The following is a 14,286-nucleotide window of genomic DNA, read 5'->3' on the forward strand; positions in this document are numbered from 1 at the left end:
TAATCTTTTGTCCCTTGTTGGCCAGTTTAAAATGGACAGGTTTATAATTAGGAAGAAATGTGGCAAGTGTTAGCGATGGTGAAGCTAAAGACACAGACAGTGACGGAACTGTGGCGGTGACAAAACACACTGTTCCCGGAAAAAACAACGCTGTTATCGGCCCTCTTGGAAACATCAAATTGCATGGATCGATTGCTATAAGATAAAAGAAAAGATGTTATTTTTGCAAAATTTGCAGATAAATGTTTGAAGAAAATCTTTTCAGTTTTCTCACAAAATGGAAAAAACTTTCATGGAAACTGGTTTTTTGAACTGGGAGGAAGGGGTAGAAAAGTTGAAAGCGCACGAAGCATCGGGCTGCCACATACAAGCTGTACTGAAATTAAAATCCTTAAAATCGAATGTCAATGTATTTAGCCAGATTTCCAAAGAAAAACTGACACAAATGAAAGAAAACCGAGCTTGTTTACTAAAAAATCATATCGTTCCACCGTTATTTAGCAGTGCAGGGGCTTGCAATACGTGGGCATACTGATGAAACAAGTAACTTTGACAATTTATTACGCCTTCGATGTGAAGATAACCAGCTACTTTTAATATGGCTACAGTGCGAAACTTACAAATGGACATCCCATGATGTGCAAAACGAAATTTTGGCCATTTTAAGTCGTGCACTTCTTAGACAATTATCGGAGGATATCAAGAGTGCAGAGTATTTTGCAATAATAGCAGACGAAGCAACAGACATAGCCACCAAAGAGCAATTTAGTATCTGAATAAGATTTGTTGTTGCCTCGCTAGAGATAGAAGAATATTTTTTTAGGGCTGTACTCAGCACGAAGTATCACAGCTAAGGCTCTGTTTGATATTATTATTGTCGGCAGTTTAAGATGATTTGATTTGCCTACATCTAATTGTAGGGGTCAATGCTTCGACGGTTCAGCTGATATGGCCGGATTATGTAATGGTGTCCAGGCAAGGTTTAGGGAAATGTAGAAGAGAGCTATGTTTGTGCACTGCCTTGCACACTGTTTAACACAAGACACTGTGAAAGCAGTTCCAGAGTATTGAAATGCATTGAATGTTATGAAGGACTTAATACATTTTGTAAGAGATTCACCTAAAAGATAGGATCTTTTTGCTTACCTGAAGGGAGATGCCTCTACAAATTTGAAACCACTCTGTTCTACATACAAGGTGGGCCATAAGATACGTGGCAATGTCTTCAGTTTTGCCCAACTATACAGAACTTCAGGGATTTTTTCTAAATGTTCCAAGAAATGACAATTCCGACACTGGGGCCAAAGCAAACGGCTTTTTGTTTAATATGCGGACATGTGATTTCTTTTTCATGTTATCACTTTTGGTAAAACTGTTTGGTCACATGATACCGTAAACATAGCACTACAGAGGAAATCCCTACACTTAGAGGAGGCCGATAAGATGATTTCCACCTTTGTAACTTCTATTAAATTTATGAGAAACAATTTTGAATCATTCTGGGGTGAAGTAACTTCAAAATGTCAAGATATGCATGTTAATTCCCCAAAATGTTGATTGCCCATAGAGATGAACCGATGAAACTCGACCTTGAAGTCTGTGACGAGTTCATTTGCAGGAATGATCTGGGGAGGCGTACATTTGTCTCAACTTTATTTATGTATTTGTTTTGTACCACTACTGACCTATACTCCGACTGAAATGACCTTGTGATTGACGTTTCAGCGAGTCGAGGGGTAGGGGCTAGTCGCCAGCCAATCGCAGTTTGCATGATTTTCAGCTGTTTGCATTTTTCGTTATCCTCACAATCTTTTTTGCTTCTTGAAAGTTGTTATGATGTGAGGGGAATTTCCCAAGAATATGATGTCATAACTCAAAAGGGAAAGTATGCGTGCATAATATACCTCTCTCCTTCAGCACTTGTGTTTTTCCATATAATTCTCATTGCATAGATCAATTTAGATAGCTTAGAATTTAAGAATATGATGTGAGAATTTCATTTCAGATTGTCTTGTAAGTAAACAAAGCAATTTATTTTCAGTGACACTTAATTTTTTGGCTTTCCAAAGAAATATTTGGTTTTAATGGATTTTTAATTTTTCTGTGTGTGGAATTGTATACTGGCGTCTTTTTTCGTTTTTTAAGGGTTAATCAGTACCTTATTCCTCACAAACCACTCTGAAATCTTTTCATTTGTGACTTCAGCATACAGCCTAAGAGCCTTTCTATTTCCACCTTCAATCGATACACTAGTGTCATCTGCAAATAGGACTGGTTTGGAGTGTCGAACATGTACATGGAAACGCAAAGTTATCTGTCAAATTTAGTACATAATAAAATGAATCTTGCCACCCCAAAAATATTTTCAAGTGGGCGCCTCTGATCCCAGAGATGCTATATGGAAGAAAACCGGGAGAACGAGCAGGCCACGCCATGCGTGCAACGTTTTCCGTTTCCCAGGAAAACAACAACCATCTGTTCTCTGTGAAGCAGAGCATTATCGTCCATCAGTACGAAGTCTGGGTCTACACCACCTCGCAAGAACCGCACTTGAGATACCAAGATCTCTTCATTGTGCTTTGCTGCAGTTAAACCAAGCCGATTCACCCCTAGAATTTCATGAAGAGGTGTTAGAGTGGTCAACATAACCCCTGCCCTGCACCATTACGTATCCTTCTCGATACTGGTCTCTTTCCACAATGCTTGGGTCCAGAAATAGTGTTTTACGTTCATTCCAGATGCGAATGATTGGAGAATTACTCTCCCAACCAGATCGGGACTCATTGGTAAAAACAACATTTGCCCACTGTTCGACGTCCAGGTGTTATGCTGGCTCAACGATAGACGTTCCGTTCTGTGAAGACGCATCAGAGGTAAACGTACAGCAGGTCAGAGATTAAATGCTAAAAAATTGAACTATTCATGGAAATTACTGTGAAAGGTTTGAAAACTTTTGCTTCCTCGAGCATTTTGCAAAGGTCACTGAGTGGAAATTGCTTTGTCTCTAACTTCCTTCTCAGTATCAGTCACAGGGAAGGAAGCTGCAGCCGGCCGCGGTGGTCTTGTGGTTATAGGCACGCAGTCCCGAACCGTGCGACTACTACGGTCCCAGGTTCGAATCCTGCCTCGGGCATGGATGTGTGTGATGTCCTTGGGTTAGTTAGTTTTAAGTAGTTCTATGTTCTAGGGGACTGATGACAACAGCAGTTCAGTCCCATAGTGCTCAGAGCCATTTGAACCTTTTTTTTTTTTTTTTTTTTTTTTGAAGAAAGCTGCATCCACTAACAACAGACCGTTGCTCTATTGTTGTGAACATTTCGCACCAGGAAAAGAAAAAGGATCACCATCATTCGATTCTTGTTTTGTGAAACACGTTTATCACTCCAAAAAGTAAGTTTTTTCTTCATTGCTGTCCCGTATTATTTCTCGTTTCTCGTTCTTGTTAAATGTTCGAGTATAGTATTAATAGTGTGCTGCCTGACACATCGATTAAATATCTCGGCGTAACGTTGCATAGCAATATGAAATGCAGTGAGCATGTAAGAATTGTAGTGGGGAAGACGAATGGCCGACTTCGATTTATTCACAGAATTTTAGGAAAATGTGGTTCATCTGTGAAGCAGACCGCAATTAGGACACTAGCGCGACTCATTGTTGAGTACTGTTTATTGTTTGGAATCTGTACCAGGCCCGATTGAAGGAACACATCGAAGGAGTTCAGAGGCAGACTGCTAGATTTGTTACCGATAGGTTCGAATAACACGCAAGTATTACAGAGATATTTCGGGAACTCAAATGGGAATCATTGGAGGAAAGGCGAAGTTCTTTTCGAGGAGCACTATGTGGTGTCACCGCCAGACACCACACTTGCTAAGTGGTAGCCTTTAAATCGGCCGCGATCCGTTAGTATACGTCGGACCTGCGTGTCGCCACTATCAGTGATTGCAGACCGAGCGCCGCCACACGTCAGGTCTAGTCTACAGAGAGACTCCCTAGCTCTCGGCCCAGATGTACAGCCTACTTCGCTAGCGATGGTTCACTGTCTACATACGCTCTCATTTGCAGAGACGACAGTGTGGCATAGCCTTCAGCTACGCCATTTGCTACGACCTAGCAAGGCGCCATACTCAGTTACTATAATTACTATCTTCAAGAATGTATTCTGAACAGATAATATTGTGAATTATGTACCGTCAAGGGCGACGTTCATCATTAATGGATTAAAGTTAAGTATCAAACTAATTACGTCCGCTTTCTGAATTCTCATTCCTTGTCATGTACCAGACCTCACGTCAGTATAGTTCTTCCCTCCTCACGCCAGCCTGCGTGAGCTAAAACGCGTGCAAAAATGGTTCAAATGGCTCTGAGCACTATGGGACTTAACATCTTAGGTCATCAGTCCCCTAGAACGTAGAACTACTTGAACCTAAATAACCTAAGGACATCACACACTTCCATTCCCGAGGCAGGACTCGAACCTGCGACCTTAGCAGCCCCGCGGTTCCGGACTGCAGCGCCTAGAACCGCACGGCCACCGAAAACGCGTGCATTTCGGCCTCCACTGGTAACACGGTGTTGGCTCTTCTGCTAACACTAAACCCTATTGACAAAATTTAGAGAACCGGCATTTGAGGCTGACTGCAGAACGATTCTACTACCTTCAACGTACATTTCGAATAAGATTATAGGAGGTTAGGGTTTGTACGTGGGCATTAAGATAGTCATTGTTCCGTGGCTCTGTTTGCTAGTGGAACTGGATAGGAAACGATTGCTAGCGGTACAGGGTACCCTCCGTCACGCACCATACGGTGGCTTGCGGATTATGTCTGCAAATGTAGATATAGATTTTGAGGTCAGGTAACTGCAACAGAGCACTTACACTGAGCATGAAGGTCACGAAATCAATAAGAGCCATTAGTAGACCGGCACTATGTGTCATTTAAAGTTATTGAGGTGCAGTTGGGCAAACAAATCAGAAAAAAATGTCAGTTGTGGATAATGCGGACTGCAACAAAACTAAATAAAATCAACGGTTCTTTTGCGTGCATTTTTGTCTGTCTGTATGACGGTCCGTCAGCTGTAAATTTCAAGCTGCACCGTTAAGTTCTTTGTTCTATATTCTCGTCTCGAGTCCCGTAATCGGTAAAATGTTTACAGTACTGACATGCAAGAAGCAGTCACCAAATGAACGAATAAGCTAAGCGTAACAGCAACTTAATAATGGCAACGAAAAGAGTTTGATGCACTATCATGTGCGATCAACTGCATAGAACAAATGAAAGAGCGACTCCTTAGTCAAGATAGTAGCTGCCAGAATCTGCTGCATGGGTGTTCCGTTTATGTGAATTAACGTTGTTTGTTTGTCAGCTGGAACGCTCCTCATTCCAGGATGCGAAACACAGTACGGTAAAAGTTGTACGTAATTTTCCCTCCGTAGGAATCACAATTGAGAATACTGAATAATAGATCTTTATAACTAGCGTCTCATCAATCGCTGGAAATAATTGAGAGAATATTTCTGAAAACATACAGGTTTAGGACAATCGGAGCTGCTATTTACAGAACAATACATTGTATCAGTTTACGTATTTTATTTTCAGCTCGTCTCAAAATTCAGGTCGACTGATACTTTCGCTGCGAAATTGTTTTTCCCGCCACGTATTATTTACGCTTTGATTGTTTTACCGCGACAAATTATTGTTCTATGAATGGCGTATACGAGTATAAACGAACAGTTGTAGCTTTCCGATGCATGCTTGTTTGATCTGCTGTGTACAGTTACATACACAGGCTAATTCGATACTCCCATTTAGAGACCAGTAACAGAGGATTTTATTTTCGGTTCCCAGCGTCCAGCAGAAAATTTCCTCCTCCTAAAGGTACGAAATATTCAACTTTCTTTGAGCTATATGAGACCGACGCATGGTCAGTAGTGCTTGTGCTCAGAGGTAGTAGCGAAAGTTTGTGATGTGTCTTCTTCGGCAATATCAAGAAATGCTTGTGCTAAGTCTGTTGCTTTTGTATTATATGTAACAACAAATACGTGCTCAATGTGCTTGCAGTTTTTCGTGCTCTGCCGCTTTCACGACATTGATTTGCATCACGATCACCCTTGGCAGCATCTACTCGGAAACTGAAATAGTACTCATGTTTGTTGTCAGTGGCTTCTAAAAGGTAAGCTAGCTGTGTGTCATTGATACAGTAAGTCCATAGTAAGCTTCTAGTCAGTTTTACATTTATAATTTATTGTGCGACAAGCTTATGACTAATTTGTAAACATTCTGGTGATGGAACTCAAGGTCTTCTGTCCTTTTAGTAACACTTAACTGGTGCAATAGTTCCATGAACAGTTTTGTATAAATTGCATTTAATCAATTTTATGTGGAATGCGTTTAATCAATCGGATTATCATTCGCTTCATGGTTTGGATATACCGTCGACTGCTGTTGTTAATAATACCAATATATTTTACTGAAAACTGAAAAAGAATTGTTCGGTATTCATGACCTCCATTGCCTTGACGCTACCTGCGGTAAATCTAAAATATCTGTTAGCAGGTTGCGAAAAGTGCGTGCATGTTTGACAGTCTCAGTTAGCGCTGGCCTGTGTATGTGCATATGTATGTATGTGTGTGTGTGTGTGTGTGTGTGTGTGTGTGTGTGTGTGTGTGTGTGTGTTTGTGTGTGTTTCTTTTAAGATCGACATATTAATTTTGTGATTCCGCACTTCTGAGTGTAAGATAGCCTTCGCTGATTGTTACAAGACAGTGGCAGACGTCCGTTCGCAATGTCTGCCGATCACAATCCTAGCAAAACCTTTTTGTATATGACCTGACGTACATAGAAGAGCTTCTTAATATCACGTGTATTGCGCAGGCTATCAGAAAACATGGAAGCGCGCACTTTTTCAGTAGACGCAGGGAAAACCGCCAGGTAAATCAAGATCGCAGAAAAGGAAAGGGCGGTGTAAGAAGCCGCGATCTTTCAGGTACGAATGCGTCCCTACGGATGTACAATCACAGAACATTTTTCGCTATGTAACGTTACGCAAATATGGCTTACTGTAGTAGGGATAATTGCCTGAAACAGACTGCCGCAGCTGCCCCAGAGACCGAGGTGTCGGTCTCTGAGGGGATGGGCCCCCATCCCTGTTACGCCGACCTCCGCGCTCGTTTCTGGTGGGGAGGAAACAGAACAGTCACCACCTTGTAGGGGCGCCCCTGGTGGCTATGAAGAAGACTGCTTCGACGCCTTTGGTGAGTGAACTTGGTGAAGTGCAGGGCATTATGAAATACCAGTCCTACATTGTCTGTGTGTTACAACGTTCACCATGGTGCGAAAACTCTCTGCAGGATATACACTGAGGGGACAGATGTCATAGAATAGCAATATGCACATACGCAGATGCCGGTAGTATCGCGTACACAAGGTATAAAAGGACAGTGCATTGGCGGAGCAGCGATTTTTACTCAAGCGATTCATATGAAAAGGTATCCAACGCGATTATGGCCGCATTAACAGATTTTGAACGCGGAACGGTAGCTGGAACCAGAAGCACGGGACATTCCGTTTTGTAAATTGATAGGGAATACAGTTTCTGAGAATGACGGTGTCAAAGGAGTGACGAGAAGACCAAATTTGTGGCAATAACTCTCGCCACTGACTACATAGTAACCGACAGCCTTCACGTAACGATCGAGATCGTAGAGTTGTCAGTGCTAACAGACAAGCGACAGAGCGTGAAATAACCTCAGAAATGCCGGCTCCATGGCCATTGTTCGGTCTTCACAGCTGAGCTATTTACCCTCTATCAGGCTATTCTTTACATCCGTCGCCACCGACATTCTGCTTATGTCATCTGCTGAAATTCCCTGAGCGCCATCCAGAGCCTCAGTGATCCGTATCTGGTTCACCGTTTCGTGCACCGGATCCAACGCTCTCTTCAGCAGCTGGCGGACGACGGTTCTCCGGTTACCTTTATGTGGGTTCCTGGCCATGTCGGTATCCCTGGGAACGAAGCTGCAGAGGCCGCGGCCAAGGCTGCGGTCCTCCAGCCTCAGACAGCTTCTTGTTGTGTGCAATCATCTGATTTTAGCAGGGTCATTTGTCAGCGCATTCTATCGCTCTGACATGCCCATTGGTCTACACTTACAGCAGACAAGCTTCGGGCCTTGAAACCTCCCCCCTCGGCTTGGACGACCTCTTCACGCCGTTCTCGGCGGGAGGAGGTCGTTTTGGCCCAGTTACGAATTGGACACTGCCGGTTCAGCCATCGCCATCTGCTGACGGCTGCGCCGGCGCCGTTCTGTCCGTGTGGGCAATTACTGACAGTGGCCACATTTTAACGCCCTGTCCGAATTTTAATGCACTGCGCATTCTTCGTTTTATCCACTTGACACACCTGTCTAAGGACATTTGATTATGCTGTTTTCTTTTCATCCCTTGCCTGTTAATGTGCCTTTTATAATGTTGTCCTTTTTAGTTGCTGTTTTGACGTTGTGCCTCGCAGTGCATTCATAACTTAGTCTGGGCGCTAATGACCACTGTAGTTGTACGCCCTAAAACCACAAAAAATAAAAAAACCTCAGAAATCACTGTGTGACGTACGGAGACCGTATCTGTTAGAACAGTGCTGGCAGCACGACATAGCCGGAGCGCCCCTCCTGGGCTCGAGATCAAATCGGTAGGGCTCTAGACTACTGGAAAACAGTGACCGGGTCAGATGAGTTTCGATTTCAGTTTTTTGAGATCTGAAGGTAGATTTCGCCGTGTGGAGCAGACAACACGAAGCCATGGACCCAAGTTGTCAACAAGGCAGTGTGCAAACTGGTGGTGGCTCCATAACGGTGTCGGCTGTGTTTACGTGGAACAGACTGGGTCATCTGGTCCAACTGAACCGATCATTGACTGGACCTGGATAAGTTCGGCTACTTGGGGACCACTTGCAGCCGTTCATGGACGTCACGTCCGTAAACAATGATGGAATTTTTATTGATGACAATCCGCCATGTCACTGAGCCACAGTTGTTCACGACTGCTTCGAAGAAGATTCAGGAATGATTAGGTCACCCGACCAGAATCCCATCGAACATTTATGGGACAAGAACCAGAGGTCAGTTCGTGCACAGTTCCGTTGTTATGGACGGCTGTAGAGGCAGCGTGCTACAGTATTTCTGCAGGGGGACTGTCAACGACTTTTGAGTCCATGCCACGCTGAGTTGCTGCATCACGCCGAGCAAAGGGAAACCTGAGACGATATTAGAACGTATCCTGTTACTTTTATCACCTGAGTGTACGTATGTGTTACGTCAGGCTGTGCGTTCAGCTCACGAAATTTCTTTCGTCATACGTAAACATCACATCCTCGTTTTATCTCCGATTGAGGTGATACACTAGGGCAAAATTTTGTAGCCTAATTTACAATTACAAAAATATTCCCTAGAGAGTCTGTTTTTAAGATTCAGTCATAGTGGAGTGTTCCATACATGTGAAAAAATATTAAAACAGCGATTTACTGTATGAGGATCTGGCGAATACGAGCGCTCGAATGCAACCGATGCAATGCTGTATTAGTTACCGGCGTAATAGTGGTCCAGTTACTTTCGCACAGTGTCGTAGAGGGCATTAGTGTCAACTAAAATACTCTTCTCTAAGTGACCTCTCTTCTTTTATAGTAAACAGTCCGACAATACGTGCTTGTCTCGCGTCCGCTAAACTCGTTGTTTCGTTTCTTTTTCTTACCTTTTTTTGAAAATGAAAAACGTGTTTATGCAGATAGAAGAAGTTCGAAAAACAATCCCAGTCGTGCAAAAAACCATTCCATTGGTAAGCGGATGCCAGTTACTCGATATAATTTCATCAAAATGGAACTGTTTCGACATCGGTGAAAGAAAGGCTTGCAATACTGTGCTGGCGTTTCCGTTTAAAGGTTTGTCCAGTTTCACATTAAAAAACACACGAGTTGAAAATTTGAACGCTTGTTTCTTCAAAACAATATTTATCAAGTTCACAGAAGATACATATGCAATCACATTATACCTTTGTCTGACTTATGAGATGGCGGTTTTTTTTACTGTAGTGCGTACGATTTTTGCTATATATTTTAATTTTGATTTTTTTCAAGTTTTTATAACGGCATTTCAGTCGGTAAAAATACTTTTATTTTAGAGTGCGACCATTTTGTTACAATAAGTTTGTTTTAAAACCATCCCTACGTACTACGTCAGAAAATATCATCAGTTTCAAAATAGTTTTTGAAACTTTGTTCTAGGCTGACAACGTGGCGTTTAGAGCTCTCATCAACCGCCCCCGCACTCTGCGATGACCCTTCTTCGATGTCTTGTAGTGTCCTCTGGGTGCAAATTTTTTACTTTTTAAAATACTTAATACAAAAATAAAAAATACATAAGAAGTAAATAAAAATAAAATATATTTGACCGAATGCCTAAATCAGTGTGCGCACCGTGCCGTGTTTCCTGGTACTTTGTTTTCTGGGTGAGCTTAAGAGGGTAGACCAGGGTGACGCTACTCACTGAATGACTGGAACGAAGATGGCAGCAATGCTGTTTGTATCTATTTTTCTCTTTAGGGGAGTAGTGACTTTTTGCTTTTTCTCTTGATTCAGTTGCTCCTTCTGCAGTGAGTAGGTTGTGGATGTCTACAAAACCTTTCTCTGTCTTCTTGAAGTGGCTTGGTATGCTAGAAATCGATGTATGTTTGGTCATATGTTTTATATGCGCCATACTCACTTCTGTAGGGAATATTCTCCGTGGCATTAAGATCACTTGTATTCATCTCGTATATTATACTTATGAGCATTGATTGCTCCAGTCTGAAGCAAACTTAAAGGCAGAGTAATGAGCCAGCAGTTGCTTACTTTTGAAGTAGAATATTACCATTTCAGGCAAATAACATCTACGCCTCTTCTTCGGAGACTGTAGAATGTTACCACTACAGGCTTATTCACTTTGCCACGTAAGCGTCTAAACTATCGTCGCTGCACATGGTACATACCGGCAAAGCAGCTGCCACTTGATTTCTCTCCCAATGCGTAAATACATGTCAACACTTTACTGACAGCAGATCTTACAGAGTTTCTCTCTTATTCTTCCTCAGGGTACCTATTACTGTGAGTCAGTGATTAGCTTCAATTCGTTCGGGACTCGTATAGCTACAAAATAGTTGTCCATCATCGCCACGTCTCTGTCTGTGTTGTCAGTGCGTCTAATTAGTAGTAACACGGCGTTCCCTGCATCACTGGGTATTTGGCGTGGACCGGCAGGTTGTTTATCTGCATATACTTCCATATTTAGGGTGTAAAAATTATACCATCGCAGATTGCGCAATCTTTTATACCGTATTTTGCCGACTTAATTGGAATGTACTATCTGACATCGCAACCTTCACAAAATTCTTTCAACTTCTCGACTATTGCTGTCAATCTTCCTGCACATCTACTAACTCATAAAATATTTAATTGGCGTCACATTATCTGCGTCCTTCTTCTGCGCCCTCCTAGACTTCTTGACAGTATCAATGTTCCATAATCATCCGAACTGAGATACTGTGTACTTTTCACTCCAGCGGCGTATAAAACACCAAGAGAAGCAAATAATTCTTCACTATCTGTATGTGCGCAGTCTCGAGAAATTTGAAAGTAAGCTTCTGTCATTCATCTAGTTCTTCGTTTGTGTGTTTTACAGTGCTGTCTGTTACACTGTCTGGGAAAAATAATGTACCAAATTCTGACGAGCAGTTTTTGCTGTAGGGGTCTATGCTTGAACCATTGTTTTTTCATCCTTGCCTAGATACATGTTACCCCAGGCAAATTAGGAAAACTGGGAAAATAATTTATAAAGTTTTGAAATACTGGGAAACACTCATAGGGGATGCAGCAGTAAGAAACAGAAAAGTTCCCACCCATCCCCCCTGCCCAGAGCAGGTGAACATTCGCCTCGGGCCGACCCTTAATACATTCTTTTACCTTTTTCCATTTTTACTAAAAACAGTTCACTTTCCGAAGTCTATTACGATGAAAATATATGTACTTAAATTCTTCTTAAAGGAGGTCATGCCCATCTTTAAGCAAGGAAGCCAGTTTTCGAAAAATTATATTTGGAAGAGTAAATATTAATTATTCTATGAGTTTGGCATAATTTTCAGTTTTTTTCCTTTGCTTCTGCACAACCACTTGCTTTTTTTACGTGTAGAAAGATGTGTTTAACATATACACTTCAATACTAAAATGTGAAGATAAAAAACGAGAGAGTGAAATTCCTTTTAAAACTGACTTTTATTGATTCAGAACAATTCTGCTGTACATTGTGTTGCTCAGTGTTACGCACGGTACTGAAAGTAGTATGAAGTGATCGTGTGGCCGGTTTTCCAGCTGCTTAGTGCAAGTCTTTTTATTTGATGCCACATCGGCGACTTGCTCCTCGATGATGTTGAAATGGTGATAACGTCAACACGACGCCCAGTCCCTAACCGGAAACAACGTTCGACCCAAGCGGGAATCGAGCCAGGGTCCTCTGAATGGTAGTCAGCAGTACTATCCACTCAGCAATGGTGGCACCTACATACACTCCTGGAAATGGAAAAAGAACACATTGACACCGGTGTGTCAGACCCACCATACTTGCTCCGGACACTGCGAGAGGGCTGTACAAGCAATGATATCACGCACGGCACAGCGGACACACCAGGACCCGCGGTGTTGGCCGTCGAATAGCGCTAGCTGCGCAGCATTTGTGCACCGCCGCCGTCAGTGTCAGCCAGTTTGCCGTGGCATACGGAGCTCCATCGCAGTCTTTAACACTGGTAGCATGACGCGACAGCGTGGACGTGAACCGTATGTGCAGTTGACGGACTTTGAGCGAGGGCGTATAGTGGGCATGCGGGAGTCCGGGTGGACGTACCGCCGAATTGCTCAACACGTGGGGTGTGAGGTCTCCACAGTACATCGATGTTGTCGCCAGTGGTCGGCGGAAGGTGCACGTGCCCGTCGACCTGGGACCGGACCGCAGCGACGCACGGATGCACGCCAAGACCGTAGGATCCTACGCAGTGCCGTTGGGGACCGCACCGCCAATTCCCAGCAAATTAGGGATACTGTTGCTCCTGGGGTATCGGCGAGGACCATTCGCAACCGTCTCCATGAAGCTGGGCTACGGTCCCGCACACCGTTAGGCCGTCTTCCGCTCACGCCCCAACACCGTGCAGACCGCCTCCAGTGGTGTCGCGACAGGCGTGAATGGAGGGACGAATGGAGACGTGTCGTCTTCAGCGATTAGAGTCGCTTCTGCCTTGGTGCCAATGATGGTCGTATGCGTGTTTGGCGCCGTGCAGGTGAGCGCCACAATCAGGACTGCATACGACCGAGGCACACAGGGCCAACACCCGGCATCATGGTGTGGGGAGCGATCTCCTACACTGGCCGTACACCTCTGGTGATCGTCGAGGGAACACTGAATAGTGCACGGTACATCCAAACCGTCATCGAACCCATCGTTCTACCATTCCTAGACCGGCAAGGGAACTTGCTGTTCCAACAGGACAATGCACGTCCGCATGTATCCCGTGCCACCCAACGTGCTCTAGAAGGTGTAAGTCAACTACCATGGACAGCAAGATCTCCGGATCTGTCCCCCATTGAGCATGTTTGGGACTGGATGAAGCGTCGTCTCACGCGGTCTGCACGTCCAGCACGAACGCTGGTCCAACTGAGGCGCCAGGTGGAAATGGCATGGCAAGCCGTTCCACAGGACTACATCCAGAATCTCTACGATCGTCTCCATGGGAGAATAGTAGCCTGCATTGCTGCGAAAGGTGGAGATACACTGTACTAGTGGCGACATTGTGCATGCTCTGTTGCCTGTGTCTATGTGCCTGTGGTTCTGTCAGTGTGATCATGTGATGTATCTGACCCCAGGAATGTGTCAATAAAGTTTCCCCTTCCTGGGACAATGAATTCACGGTGTTCTTATTTCAATTTCCAGGAGTGTATTTATATTACGATCTAAATCATTGGTCGTGAGAAAGAAGAATTAGTATCGAATTCATCAAACGTAACAGTCTTTATAAGACGTTTAAAATCATCATATTTGCAACAACTTCACAACTAAAATTCCACAATATGTATTGAACATATACAATTATTTATTGAAAACCATCCTCCAAATTTTCTGGCAAATCACTGGGAGTACGTTAACGCAGTTCGTCCTCGACAGCTTTTACACATTGTTGCACAGCTTAAGTCAGCCCTCATACACTTGCATTTTCTTCCACA

This window comes from Schistocerca gregaria, unplaced genomic scaffold (assembly GCF_023897955.1).
Source record: "Schistocerca gregaria isolate iqSchGreg1 unplaced genomic scaffold, iqSchGreg1.2 ptg000248l, whole genome shotgun sequence".
Taxonomy (NCBI): domain Eukaryota; kingdom Metazoa; phylum Arthropoda; class Insecta; order Orthoptera; family Acrididae; genus Schistocerca; species Schistocerca gregaria.